The sequence below is a fragment of the Myodes glareolus genome, chromosome 7, assembly GCF_982192425.1.
Source record: "Myodes glareolus chromosome 7, mMyoGla1.1, whole genome shotgun sequence".
Taxonomy (NCBI): Eukaryota; Metazoa; Chordata; class Mammalia; order Rodentia; family Cricetidae; genus Myodes; species Myodes glareolus.
The window spans coordinates 98,406,009-98,420,116 of record NC_142032.1 but is presented as its reverse complement, the minus strand read 5'-3'; positions in this window follow the sequence as shown (position 1 = coordinate 98,420,116).

Sequence of the window (14,108 nt, the reverse complement as noted above, 5' to 3'; positions counted from 1 at the left end):
CACATCTGTGGGAAAAGAATGGTGGGTATTGAGAAGGTAGGATAAAGGAGGGAATATATGGATGGATAAATAAACTGAAGACCCTTCAAAAATGTCATTAGGAAACCTACTATTGTAAATGCTTTTTAAGGCTATATATGTACACATATTTTAAAAGAGTTAAAATTTATTTATTATATAAATGTGCACATATTCTACTAAACACCATAGGCTGACAAGTAAAAACAAGATAGAAAATATTGTATTAGCTATCTTGGAGTTGTTGGCTAGTGGGGACCTAAAGACATAAAAATAAGCAAACTATGGTCAATGCTCTTTTTTCTATTCTAGAATTTGTTTTTAACTCATTTCTGAATGCACTACATATTATTTGAGTCTTAGAATATGAATAGATAAAGCTGGTACTTCCTTGGGAACTCCATCCCTATTTGTTAGCTAAATATGGTGTGCTAAACATGCTCCTTGAGGGGAAAGCCTGACCAGAATGGCTTCTAGGACTGACCTATTTAGGATGATCAGGGAATGGAGAAAGCACAGACACACAGCAGAAAGACTGAGATCTAATAGACTATTACTCACTGCTGAAGGTGTTTGGGTTAACGTTTCAGCCCAGCCCCTGACATCCATATACCCAAAGAGTCTGGAATGTTTGGGTGGAAGTCCTATCCCCTGGGAGTTACCTCAGTCCTGACTCCATCCCCAAGAAAGCCTGCCAAATGATGACTCCTCCCTAGAGATTCTAAAGACCACTCCCACAAGTTATTTAAACAGCAACCCATAGAACAAACATGTGGTTTCCAGTCTTCCTTCCTGTCTGGGGAGCTGGAATGCCTCCTGGGAGTGCTGGTAGAATATGTGCACATTTATATAATTTGGTGTGATTTGGTCTGATTCAGATTATTTCATCAGCAGACAGGTTTAATCAGGGTGCAAAAACTTCTCATCTGGAGGTCCCACTGAGAGGCTGTTTTTCCTAATGGCCCAGGGACACATATTGGGGAAATACCCTCTCTTGCACCTGCTCTCTGCCAGGCTAAGATTGGCTTTATCTGGGTAAGTTCCAGTTTTCAAGTCATTGCCTTTAGAGGCCAAGGACCCCATACAAATTAGGCTTTTCTACGAAAGACATGGCTGTGCCTTGCTGTGTCAGGCCGTGCCAGGATCCTGACCTGACCTGTTTTGTCCCCATGGGGTACATTCAATAGGAGATATCATTTAAAGGAATTTCTCATACCCCTCTGTTTTCTTGACCCCAAAATCTACCACTGTGGACACTTTGTGATAGGCTTTGGGTTGTGCATAGACTTGTGAGATCGGCACCTGCAATTTGAAGTCAGATTCTCAAATGCCCTTGGGCTGCCTTTTACAAAATCTTTCTCAATTATGACTGTTCGATATCGTCTGTCCCTAATGCCTAATCTCTCTGTGGTTTAAGATCTGGCCTCAATGTGATCTTGGCTATGGGACACAGTGTCCACCTGGAGGGAAATCTGGAATTTTCCATCCTCCATGACCTTGAAAATTTTTTCCGAAGTGGACAGAGTTCTCACAGAGGGGCACTGCACTACTGCCCCTCCCTCAGTTGCCAATGTCTTACAGCACTGTCTTTGGTCACCATGGCCATAGCACTTCCAGATTCCTGACTATCTGGGAATTGAGACCCTGAAAGTTCTGTCTTAACCATGACCCTAGAGACACTGTCCCTTCCTGCACTCCCTCAAACCCTGACTACCCAGCATTCTTTACATTCCTCACCCTATCCACTCCCTCCCATTTCCTCCCTAGCCAAAGAGAAGGTTGAAGGCCAACTTCCTTCTCCTTACCCTCCTTGCTCCCCTCCCCTTCCTCCTATTGCCTCTCTTTACCCTTCCATCCCACAAACCACCTCTTGGACCCCTTCTACACACTGGCCTAACCCCTCCCATTGTCTCTTCTCATACCAGGTCCCACCAAACCCCTGCTCTTCTCTGCCCTCTCCGAGAGGTAGCAGGAGCTGATGGAATTGTTAGAGTCCACGTTCCCTTCTCTCTTCAGGACCTCTCACAATTAGAAAAGCAGTTGGGTCCCTTCTCTGCTATTCCTTCTGTTTATATCAAGGAGATTCACTATCAATTTAACCTGGCATGATCTCTATGCCATCCAGGCCTCTACTCTCACTCCTGAAGATCAAAGTAGGGTTCAGACAGCAGCTAGACAGTACACAGACCAGACCCACAGTACAGTCGGGACAATGCAGTCCCTGTGGGGAACTTGTCTGTGCCAGGTACAGAACCATACTGGGATTATCAACCAGGCCAGAAAGGCTGGCAGAGGCCATGGTTTGTTGCCTCCTTCAGGGTATGGAGATGGTCTCATAAAATGTTGTTAATTTCCACAAGCTCTGAGAGATCACACAGCTAACTGATGGAAATCTGGTCATTCTTTAAAACTGATTACAAGAGACCATGGTTCAGTATACTTGACTAGACCTAGCCTTTCCAGTGGGAGTCACGGTCCTGGCTACCCATTTTATTTCTTTGTCAGCATCAGATATTAGAAAGAAATTAAAAAAGACTGAGGAAGGTTCTCAAACTCCCTTACAGGAATTGGTGAAAATGACCTTCAAAGTTTTTTTTTAAATATTTATTTATTTATTATGTATAAAATATTCTGTCTGCAGACCAGAAGAGGGCACCAGACCCCACTACAGGTGGTTGTGAGCCACCATGTGGTTGCTGGGAATTGAACTCAGGAACTTTGGAAGAGCAGGCAATGCTCTTAACCTCTGAGCCATCTCTCCAGCCCCCCTTCAAAGTTTTTAATACCCGAAAAGAGGCAGCTGAGCCTTCCGGACAGACAAGGCTGCAATAGGCAGCTATGCTCCATGCCCAGGTCTTAGCAGTTGCCTGGAGGTCACCGGGACCCCCAGAAGGGGGAAAAGGGAAGTCGACCATGAACAAGGCTCCATCCCACCGGAGTTCAGCCTAAGTCAACTTCATCAGTAGCCTGCTACAAATGTAGTCATAATGGTCATTTGTCACGATATTGCCCAGAGCTTCAACTACCTACGAGGCCATGCCCTATCTGCCAGCAGCCTGGACACTGGAAATCACAATGCCCCATGTGGTATCATCCTCTATGCCATGCCATGAAAGTTCAGCCTCACCAAAACTGGCAAGTAAGACTGTGCCAGTCTTCAAACTACTCAGCCTGACAAGATCGACAGGGCCCAGACTTGGTGACTCCCATTGCCTTCTCCAAGCCTAGAGTAATGCTGCAGTTAGCAGGTAAGTCCATTACTTTTCTTTTGGACGCAGGAGCTACCTACTCTGTTTTAACATCTTACTTGGGTCCTATAATTCCCTCATCAATTTCTGTCATAGGGGTGGATGGGACACTTTCCTCCCCACTTAAGACCTTGTTACTGCCCTGTATTCTTACAGATGATTCCTTTCTCACTCTTTCCTAGACATACCTACTTACCCTGCATTCCTCCTTGGTCATGATAGTCTCAGCCACTTAGGGGCCACACCAACCTTGGCCCCCACCCCCTCTTCTGAGTCCCACTTTCTTCTCACATTAATAGCCTCACAAGTTCCTACCTCAGACTGTCCTATCCCTACTCTCCCTTAATCAGTAGATCCTCAAGTATGGGTTATTTAAACCACTGTGGTTGCTACTCACCAGCAGCCAGACCTAGTTTACTTTAAAGACCTTCCTTTCCAGTCCCAAGTTTCTTATTCCTGAAACCCACCACTGAGGTCTAAAGACTATTAGCATCCACCTTCTATCTCAGGGACTTTTGACTCCCAGCGACCCACCCTGCAACACTTCAATCCTTCCCTTGTGTAAGCCTTCTGGTGCTTACCATTTGGTTCAAAATCTCTGCCTCATAAATGAGGTAGTTATTCCAGTTCATCTAGTAGTTAACAACCTATACAATCTCCTGTCTAATGTCCATCGTGCCACCTCCCACTTTACTGTTCTGGACCTGAAAGATACCTTACTTACTTACCCTTTATACCCTGACTCATACTTCCTCGTTGCCTTCACCTGGGAGGACACTGACACCCGGTCCTCCAGACAGCTTCTTTGGCCAAACCTTGACTCGGGATCTCTGAGTTTTGACCCTGGTCCTATCATGCTTCCAGTATTTGATGATTTCCTTCCCTGCAGTCCCACATTGCCTCTGTCCCAACAGGCCATCTCTTTGCTCTTGAACTTCCTTGGATCCCTGGGATATTGAGTCTCACCAGCTAAGGCTCAGCTGTACTCTCCCACCGTGGTGTATTTGAGTGTTTAACTCAATCCAGGGTCTAAGACCCTGTCCTCTGAACAGGGTTCAGGCCTTGCAGGATTTACAGCCCCAAAGCACAGTGACTCAGATTCTCTCAATTTTGGACCTGATGGGATTCTTCTGTCATTGAATCCCTAACTTTGCCATTATAGTCAAGCCTCTGTACCAGGCAGCCAGAGAGTGGCAGCCAGAGAGTGGCCTGTAACTCACCTGGCCATCATCTTCCTTAACTTCTCTCTGCTGAAAGATGCCCTTGTAACAGTTTCTGCCCTTGTTCTTCCATACCCCACAAGATCTTACCACCTTTATACAGTTGAACGGTTAGGAGTGGCCACTGGAGTTCTAACCTAACTGGTTGGGCCTTTGAATTAGGCTGTCGCCTTTTTGCCCAAACAGCTGGACCTCACCATCTGTGGATGGCAGACATGCTTGAGAGCTCTGGTAGCAGCAACTGAACTCACATGGGAGGCTCTCAAGATCACCCTGTTCAGGCCAATCATAGTATATTCCAACCACTGCCTCTCAGACCTTCTAAGTCATTCTCTCTCCCTCCTTGGGCCTTCATGAGTTCAAGTCATTCACTTACTGTTTCTAGAAAACCCCAAAATTACCTTGGCCTCTAGTCCTGCCCTAAACCCTGCAGCCCTCCTTCCTGTTCCCTCCCACCTCTGATACCTCCTTTTATTCTTGCACAGAGGCTGTGCAGGCCTATGCTCACCTTGGCCCAGTCTTTTAGATCAACCACTTAGAAATCCCCAACTCACCCTGTTTGCTGATGTAAGTTCCCTTAGAGACAAGTGAGGAAACAGCTAGGCAGCATATGCAGTGGTTACTCCCAATAAAACAGTTGAAGTGACCTGCCTGCCAATGGGAACCTCTTCATAAAAGGCCAATTAATTGACTTGACTAGAGCACTCCAGATAGCCAAAGACCAAAAGACTAATATCTATACTGACTCCAAATATGCATTCTTTATAGCTATTACCCATTCTGTACCTTGGAAAGAAGGGGGCTTTCTTACTACCAAGGATACTCCCATAGTTAATAGACCCCTTATAGCCAATCTCTTGGAAGCATTCCAGCTCCCTGCAGAAGGAGCCATAATTCACTGTCGGGGACACCAATCCTCCAAGGATCCAGTGGCCTTAGGCAATTCCAGCTGACTCAGTCATCCCAGCATTTGGTCTCCAGCAAGTCTGATTCTACAGAACACATTTTGTTTTGGACTCCCTCCTATCGTCCCTATGATCAACCAGAAGAGAGAGATGAACTCATAAAAAAGGGGGCCAAAAAACCAAAGAATGGAAGGTTCTAATTAAATAGCTGTCTCACCCTTCCTTCAGACTGGGCATTGTTGATCATTTCAGACATTCACCAGACCTTATGCAGAGGCCCCAAAGTTTTATTCCATTTCTTAAAGTCACTCTTTGACCTCAACCATCTTCGAGCTTGTATTTCACAGGTTTACTCCTCCTGCAAGGCGTGTACCAAGGCCATTCCACAGGGGTTTTCCATATATGTCAGTCTCTGCATCAGCTTAATGGGCATCAACCATGCAAAGAATGAGGGTTGATTTCACTCATATGCCTAGTCATAAAAAACGCCACTATCTCCTAACATTTGTGAACACTTTTACAGGATGGATAGAAAGTTTTCTGGTCTCCAGGGAAACAGCAGATATGGTGGCTCAGGTACTCCTGGACAACATCATTTCTTGGTTTGGCATTCTACAGACCATCCAAATGAACAATGGGCTAACCTTCACTTCCAGAGTCATAGAGCTCATGCCAGAATCTCTCAACATCTCATGGAAACTCCACATCCCTTATGACCACAATCCTTGGGAAAGGTGTAGAGGGCCAATGGTCTCATCAAACAACAACTACTCAAGCTTTTCATTGAACTCCGGTTATCTGGGCCCTCCTTTCTCCCCATGGCCCTTATCTGTCTCTTAGTCACCCCATGTTCTCCTATGGGTTTAAGCCCTTTCAAGATCCTTTATAGCAGGCCCTTCCTCCCTAATCACTACCTACCAGACCAAACTCCTCTATTGGCTGGGTACTTACCCTGCCTCTCCCTTCTGAGATCCCCTCTCAGTTCACATGTTGACAGTTGTCTCCCTGATCCCAAACCAGTGAACACAAATGCATCTGAACATGTCCCACTCTCCCCAGGTACTCATCAAGCAGCTTGTTCCTGTGTCTCTCAAATAATGATAGACAGGACCCCACCAGGTAATCCTTACCACCCTTTTGGTTGCCAAGCTTCTAAGATACTCATTTTGTTACCACATCTCCAAGCTCATGCAGGCACCTATTCAGGATTCTTGGTCTGTACAAAAGCTAGGACCCTCCACCCGCTGGTTTTCTAAGATGTCACAATGAAGGGCCTACCTGTTCCTTATCCTGGCATATTCACCTTTGTCAGTACAACCAAGACAGATGATAACAATCTATAGCTTCTCCTAGCAACCTGCCTTCTCAGCTCTCTCAGGGAATAGATGCCTTGTTGGGCCTCATGAGCTCTGGGCATGAGGCCCAGTGTAACTTCATAAGTCTAATTTCAGTTTGGTGAGGCCTAGTGTAACTTCCTGAGCCTAACTCAAATTTGGAGACCTGTCTCTGGCTATCCAACCTAGGCCCGCATCTGCCCAGCCACCACTAACATGGCTCCTTGCTCTGCCTTGGCACATCCCAGGCTTCTCCACCCCCATTACAACCCTATATAAGTCCCTGCTTGATACCATTAAATGAATTCCTGCTTTGACAGACCCCCGACTCAGTGGGTGTGTTTCTTCCTGGTGCCCAGGGAGTAGGGCTGAGTTGCAACACTCACCATCCCGTTCCACCCCAGGGAGAGTCTGGTGGGTCCACCTCTGCCCCTACTCTTTCTGGTAGAGAATCTGGCAGATTGGTGCCCCGTGTGAGGATCTTTCTGCCAGAGACCTGGCAAAATCTGAGGTCTTCAAGATGGTAGTTAATTGGATGCCTTTCCAGCCACACCTCCCACTAAGTGTGAGCCCACCAACTCTCAACTCTCCTCCCCGACATCCCATCATACCCATAGCAAGTAGAAAGATTTAAGCTGGTGCCCCAATACCCAAAGAGTCTGGAATGTTTGGGTTAAGGCTTCACCCCAGCCTTAAGTGGGAGTGGTTGTCATATCTCTTTCCTACTATAGTTGCCATTTCTATGTTGTTACAGCACCATCAACTCACTCTTATTTTGAAATAATCAGTCAGTGGTTGTCATTCTTAATTATCTTATTGTTCTACGTTATATGGACTCTCCATATGTAGATTCAGGTCCTGGGGATCTGATTCTTTCTTCTATTTCCATGTGCACCAAAAATTCATGTGATGCACAGATATGCATGCAGGCACAACACCCATGTACATAAGACTAAAGTCTTAAAGTAATAGAAACAATTAAAATTATTGTTGGAAATGCTATCCATTTTTAGATACAATTATTCCTAATAATGAAATTACTATTCCATTCTTCCAAAATAAGAATAACAATAAACAAATATTATGATTGTTTTCATGATTCTGATACTATTTATACTTCAAGAAACATAATTTATCTATTTTATAATATTTATTTTGAATTAATGCTTCAACATAATTATTAACTGAAAAATGTAGGAACCTTTCATAAGGGATTAAGTTGTACCCAAGTTAGTTCACATTAATTTTAAGTATACTGCAAGAACATAAATGATCATTTTCCTTAGCCAAGTTTGTTTTCCTAGAATATAAATAGTTGTAATCTTTACCTAACTTCACTGCCCAGGATCAACTAAGGGTCTTTTCTATATGATAGACAATCCAGACCATTTAGACACTTTTCTTCTTTGCTTTTTTCTTTTATCTTTCTTTTTTTCCCCTTGGTTTTTTGAGACAGGGTTTCTATGTAGCTTTGGAGCCCGTCCTGGAAGTAGCTCTTGTAGACCAGGCTGATCTCAAACTCAGAGATCTGCCTGCCTCTGCCTCCTGAGTGCTGGGATTAAAGGTGTGTGTCACTACCACCCGACTCTAAAAGATGATTTTCAATTTGCACCATGACCAAATAATTGTAATACGACTTTTAAATAATCTCTACCTGACAGAGTTACTTTGAAAGAAACTTACTAGTCAATAAAATGTAATTATTACCTGTCAAGTAAACATAATATTTCAAAGATACTGAGGTGAGAAGTAAAATCACGAGAACTAAATATGAAAAATAGTGGTGAGAATGCAATTGTATGAAGTAAATAAGGATATTGATTTATTACTGTAATGAAAGTCTCAGTTATAAAAATAACCATTTTCTATTATAAAATTTGAATGTTTTATTTACTTTTCTATTGCCATAACAAAACATCATGACCAAGGCAACATATAGAAGAAACTTTTATAATGTAGAGCTCACGGTTCCAGAGGGTTAGAGTCTATGACTATTGTAGAAAGGAGAATGACATCATGAAGACAGGCATGATGTTAAAGCAGTTCCTAAGCTCTTACTACTTCAGACACAAGCTTAAAGCACAGACAGAGTGTAAGCTAACTGGAAATGGTATGGGAGTTTAAAATCTCAAAGCGTATCCCCTAGTGACACACTTTCTCTTAACAAGAACATGCCCTCTCATTCTTCCCAAACAGGTTCACCAGCTGGAGACCAATCATTGAAATATCTGAGCCAATGGGGGCCTGTTCTCATCTAAATAATACAATGAATGTTATTATTAATGTATTTAATTGCAGGTCTTGCTTAATAGAGAAAGTGAGAAGCAAGAAAATGATTATTGGGGGCTGGAGAGATAAGCTGGCTCAGCAGATAAAAGCACTGACTGATCTTACAGAGGTCCCGAGTTCAATTCCCAGCAATCACATGGTAATTCACAACCATCTCTAATGAGATCTGATGCTCTTTTCTGGCATGCACTCATAATTAAAAAAATATATAAATAAAAAAATTTAAAGAAGATGATGACAGTTTGCATGGGAAAATGAAGACTGACTTAAGAGGCAGAGAGAGGCAATAGCATGATGTCCCCTGCTGGGACTGGCCTCAGGTCACCAGGTCAATAAGAAACTACATGTGGAACTTTTGAAAACTCACTCTGGTGCTCGTAAAAGTGGTGGCATGTTGGAGTGGTGCATGTGCTACAGCACCTCTCTTCTCCAGGGACAGATAGATACTCCTCGAACATTTAGTTCCTAGATCTCACTGACCTTATTGAACAGCACCTCACACAGTGAGGGGCCAATACTTTGGCTGCCAAGCTTCTGGGACACAATGCTACTACCATTTCTTCAGTCTCAAGTGGGCACATATTCAGGATACTTGGTCTGTCCAGCAGTTAGTTCTTACCACCCTCCCGTTTTCCAAGATGCCACAATGGAGAGTCTATCTGCTCTTCTTCCTGGCACAGTCATCTTTGTCAGTACAACAAAAACAGATGATAACAATCTACTTTTTCTCCTAGCAACCTGCCTTCTCATTTCCCTCAAGGAACAAATGCCTGAGGTCTCCAGGATGTCAGGTAACTGCATGCCTCTCCAGTCACACCTCCCATTGAGGGCAAGCCCACCAACTCTCAGTTCTCCCCTCCCACACATTGCCCATGCTTCCAGGAAGCAGCCAGATATGAACTGGAATGAGTCTGGGATGTTTGGGTGAAAGCTTCACCTCAGTCCCTGGCATCCATATACCCAAAGAGTCTGGTATGTTTAATGGAAATTCCATTCCAAGCACCTGGCATCTATATGCCAGAAGAGTCTGGGATGTTTGATGGAAATTCCATCCCAACCACCTGGCATCCATATACCGAAAGAGTATGGGATGTTTGGGTGGAAGTTTCATCCCAAGCCCCCTCCCCTGGAAGTTTCCTCAGTCCAGACTCCACCTCCCACAAAGCCTGCCAAAAGATGACCCCTCCTTAGAGATGCTTAAGACCACTCCCACAGGGTATTTAAGCAGCAACCCAAAGAACAAACACATGGTTTCCAGTCTTCCTTCCTGTCTCCACACTGGGGAGATAGAACACCACCCAGGATAACTAGTAAACATTATAACTGTGCTTTTTCTAATTTAGTTTGATTTGGTATGATTTGATTATTGTGTCAGTGGAGAGGTTTATCAGGGTACAAAAACCTTTTAGAAGGCACCAAGCACAAACCAAAGATTCAATGTGTTTATTTTACACATCTGAAGGAGAAGGCAGTTTAGCTCATCGTAGTAGGAGGACTTTGTAGAAAAGCAATCTCAGGAAGGAATACAATCTGCAGTCATGCAGGAGGAGGACACTGAGGTAGAAAGTTTCTGTTTACACTGTCAGCATTTACACTCAGACCAGAGGAAGAATTTATCATTTCCCTCAGAGCCTCAGAAGCGGAAGCCTGAATTATTGTTCTGAATTATTGGAATCTTTGACGTGCTATGTTATGTCAATAACACACATTTACTCAGAACTTCATCTGTTGCTCACGCATTCAGTCAATGCCTTTTTGTTTCTGACAAAAAAATGTACAACAATCTTACCCATCTGAAAACTCTGTAAGGTACATTAATAAACAACCTGGAAAGACATGCCTTCTATGGCAATAGTGACCTGAATATAACAGGACCAATGGATCACTTTTTTCCAGATTTACAAACTTTTAAAGATGATACCCAAACCTGGTACCATTAAGTGAGCCTGTGCCTACACATGTCATAGGCCCTATAGGAGAACCTTGTCTTACTGTCTTCTAAATCTACATAGCATTAGTGTGACTCCTAATGATTACACCCATGGATCAATGTACCTATCAAACCTCATTAGAGAAATTTCTTTTTTTAGAAGGTTGCAGTTAAGAGAGACTCACAAATTTTCATGGCTCAGAGAATAAGAAACTGCAGTTCCCAGCCATTTTGGGGACATCATTATCATACCTACAATTTAGTAGATTTAGGTATCCTTGCAGGAGATGAGGCAGAAAGATTGAAGAGTCAGAGGTGGTAGATAACTGCAAAGAAACAGTATTTTCTAGATACATCAGGGAAGAAGAATATGTGAACTAACAACAATTGGGAGTTTTGAGTTCAATGCACAAGATTTGCACAAATCCAGGTCTAACAAAATCCCAGCATTGACAATGGAGTTAGGCACAGGGACCCACGATATCTGAAACCTGCTGAGACTGAGAGTTAGTTTTCCTCAATGTAGTTGACTATGCTGTTGTGGATGAACACACACCCAAGACTGCACTTGTTGGGTTTGGAAAAATAAAAGAGAAGATATAGAGTTTAGTCAATAGGGAACAGAGGTGGGTCTGTTAAGAGATGGTGGAAATAGCTATATATGATCAAATCACACTGTAAAAAAAACTCAAAAATTATAAGCATTTGTAAAATTAAGTATAAATGGAAACACAAGTTAAATGTAGAGCATAAAGCTCAAGTCTCTTAAAAGTTAAAATGAGGAAAATCCTAGATTTTCCAGTCATGATTATAATGTTTTAGGTATAAACCAAATGAAATAATGTATTGATTGGTCAGTAATTCAATTCATATCTAAACTTTCTTTCCAAAGGGACATGTTAGGACTTAGTATCCATTTGGTGCTCCTACTGGGTGACAACATAAACCTTAGGAGGCACTGCCTATTTGGATGAAGTAGGTTATTCAGAAGCAAGCATTTGAATGGTGTATTCTGCTTTTTGTCTATTTGTCGGTCTAAGTATTTTGTTTGCTCTGTCCCATATTTGCACTGTGGTGATATGCTTTTCACAGAACCATGAGAAGAAATGAGCTGGTCATGAACTGAATTTTCAGATACTCTAAACAACATTAAGCTTTTCTCCTTTAAGTTGATTTTACAGAAAACTGAATAGCACCATGCAACTCCACTGAAAGTAAAAATTTATGTTCTGTTGGAAGACAAAATGAAGAGAACAAGAAGATAATCTTTAGGTTATGATGTGGCTACAAGCCTGTGGTGACCAATGAGTGGAAGGTGGTGGTTTGAATAAGAATTCCTCCCTATAGGTTCGTGTATTTGAATGCTTAGTCCCAGAAATTGGTGCTGTTTGAGAGGAACAGGAGATGTGGTCTTGTGTACTAAGTGTACTTGTGTACTAATAATGGGCTTTGAGGTTTCAAAACTCAAAGTAGGCCCAATAGCTCACTCTTCTTGCTGCCTTTAGGATTTGGATGTACAATTCTCAGCTATCATGTTTGCCTGCTTGTCAACATTTTTGCCGCTGTGAAGATAATGCACTAAACTTCCAAAGCTGTAAAGCAAGCCCCAGTTGAATGTTTTCTTTTATAAGAGGTTCCAAGGTCCTGGTATCTCTTCACAGCAATAGAATTCTGTTTAAGACAGCAGTTGGTACCAGGAGTGGAATATTGCTGTGACATACCTGATCATGTTGCTTGTTGGCAGAGTGTGGATGTTGGGACTTTTGATTAAGAAAGCAATGATTGCCTAAGTAGTACTTAATGAGCCATATGAGTGGGATCATAGAAGATAGTCGTGGTGAGAGCAACATAGATTATGACTCAGAAGATTTCAGAGGAGAAGAATATTAGTAAGTGGTCTAGAGACTGTTGTGGTGATATTTTGACAAACAAAGTGGCTACTTTTTACCCGTTTCCAAAAAATCTGCCTGAGAGTAAGTTGAAAAGTTTGGGATTATTAGTATAGGCAGAGGACATTTCAAGAGAGCCACTAGTACTAACTGATTCTTCCTATGGTTGCTATAATTCACTCTTATGTAGATTTATATGAATAGGAGCAAACTAAATATAGAAAATTATAACATGTATGGTCTGAGGAGAAAAGAAGAGCAGAAAGAATAATGGTGCTAGGTCCATTGCTTAAGGAGATAAAAAGTTTAAAGAAAAGCCAGATGTTAAATGGAATGAAAAAGGTTATGGTGCTCAGGACAAGGTCCCATGCAGGTAAATTTAAAATTGTGGAAAGGATTTAAAGACAAGCTCAAGAAGTGAAGGAAACCATGGGAAGCAGAAAACTGGTGCAACTGAATTTGAATGAGGAGAAAGTTCAAGCCCAATAAGCAGCAGACGTTGGCAGCTTCATCCAAGTGTTTTTGTCTTTATAATAAAAGATACAAGAAAAGGCCTACAGAATATTCTTCCATGCTAAGGAAAACTGATGAGGCCATATATGTGTCAGGGGTATCTCTGAATAGAGGACCTGACAAGTCATTTTGTGAAGCTGTAAGGTTGAAACCTGGATTGTGTTTAGAGACAGAGGATTCCTGCCCAGGAAAGCTGCAGACTTAGTATTGAAACAGTTCAAGGGAGAAACATGTGTTTCAGTCAATAAAACTGATAGGACTAGGAAATCTGAAGAATACTTTGTCGTCAAACACGGAGATGCAGAGATTGAAGTTTGTCCTGCTGATTTTTGATCTTGCTTTGGTCTCGTATTTTCTCACCATGCTCTTTCCTCCCTTTTGGAATGGTGATGTACATTCTGGGCAATTATACATTGGAAGTATGTGATCTGCTTCTTTATTTTGATTTTATATGGAATTACATTTAAGAGATTTCTATGAGTCTCAGAAGATTCTTTACCATCTCTCTTTTCATTTTTGCTTTCAACTCTGAACTCATATAGTACAGTGTACTTGGGGTGCAGCATTCTGTACATGAGACTGAACCTGTTGGAATGGTTCTCACTATGCTCCTTTTCCCAACTTTTGGAATAGTAGTGTATATTGAGTGATATTGTATGTTGGAAGTATGTGGTATGCTTTTTTATTTTGGTTTCTCAGGGGTTTAGAGTTAAGTGATTGCCTGTAATCTCAGAAGAGACTTTGTACTTTGTATTTTTAAAC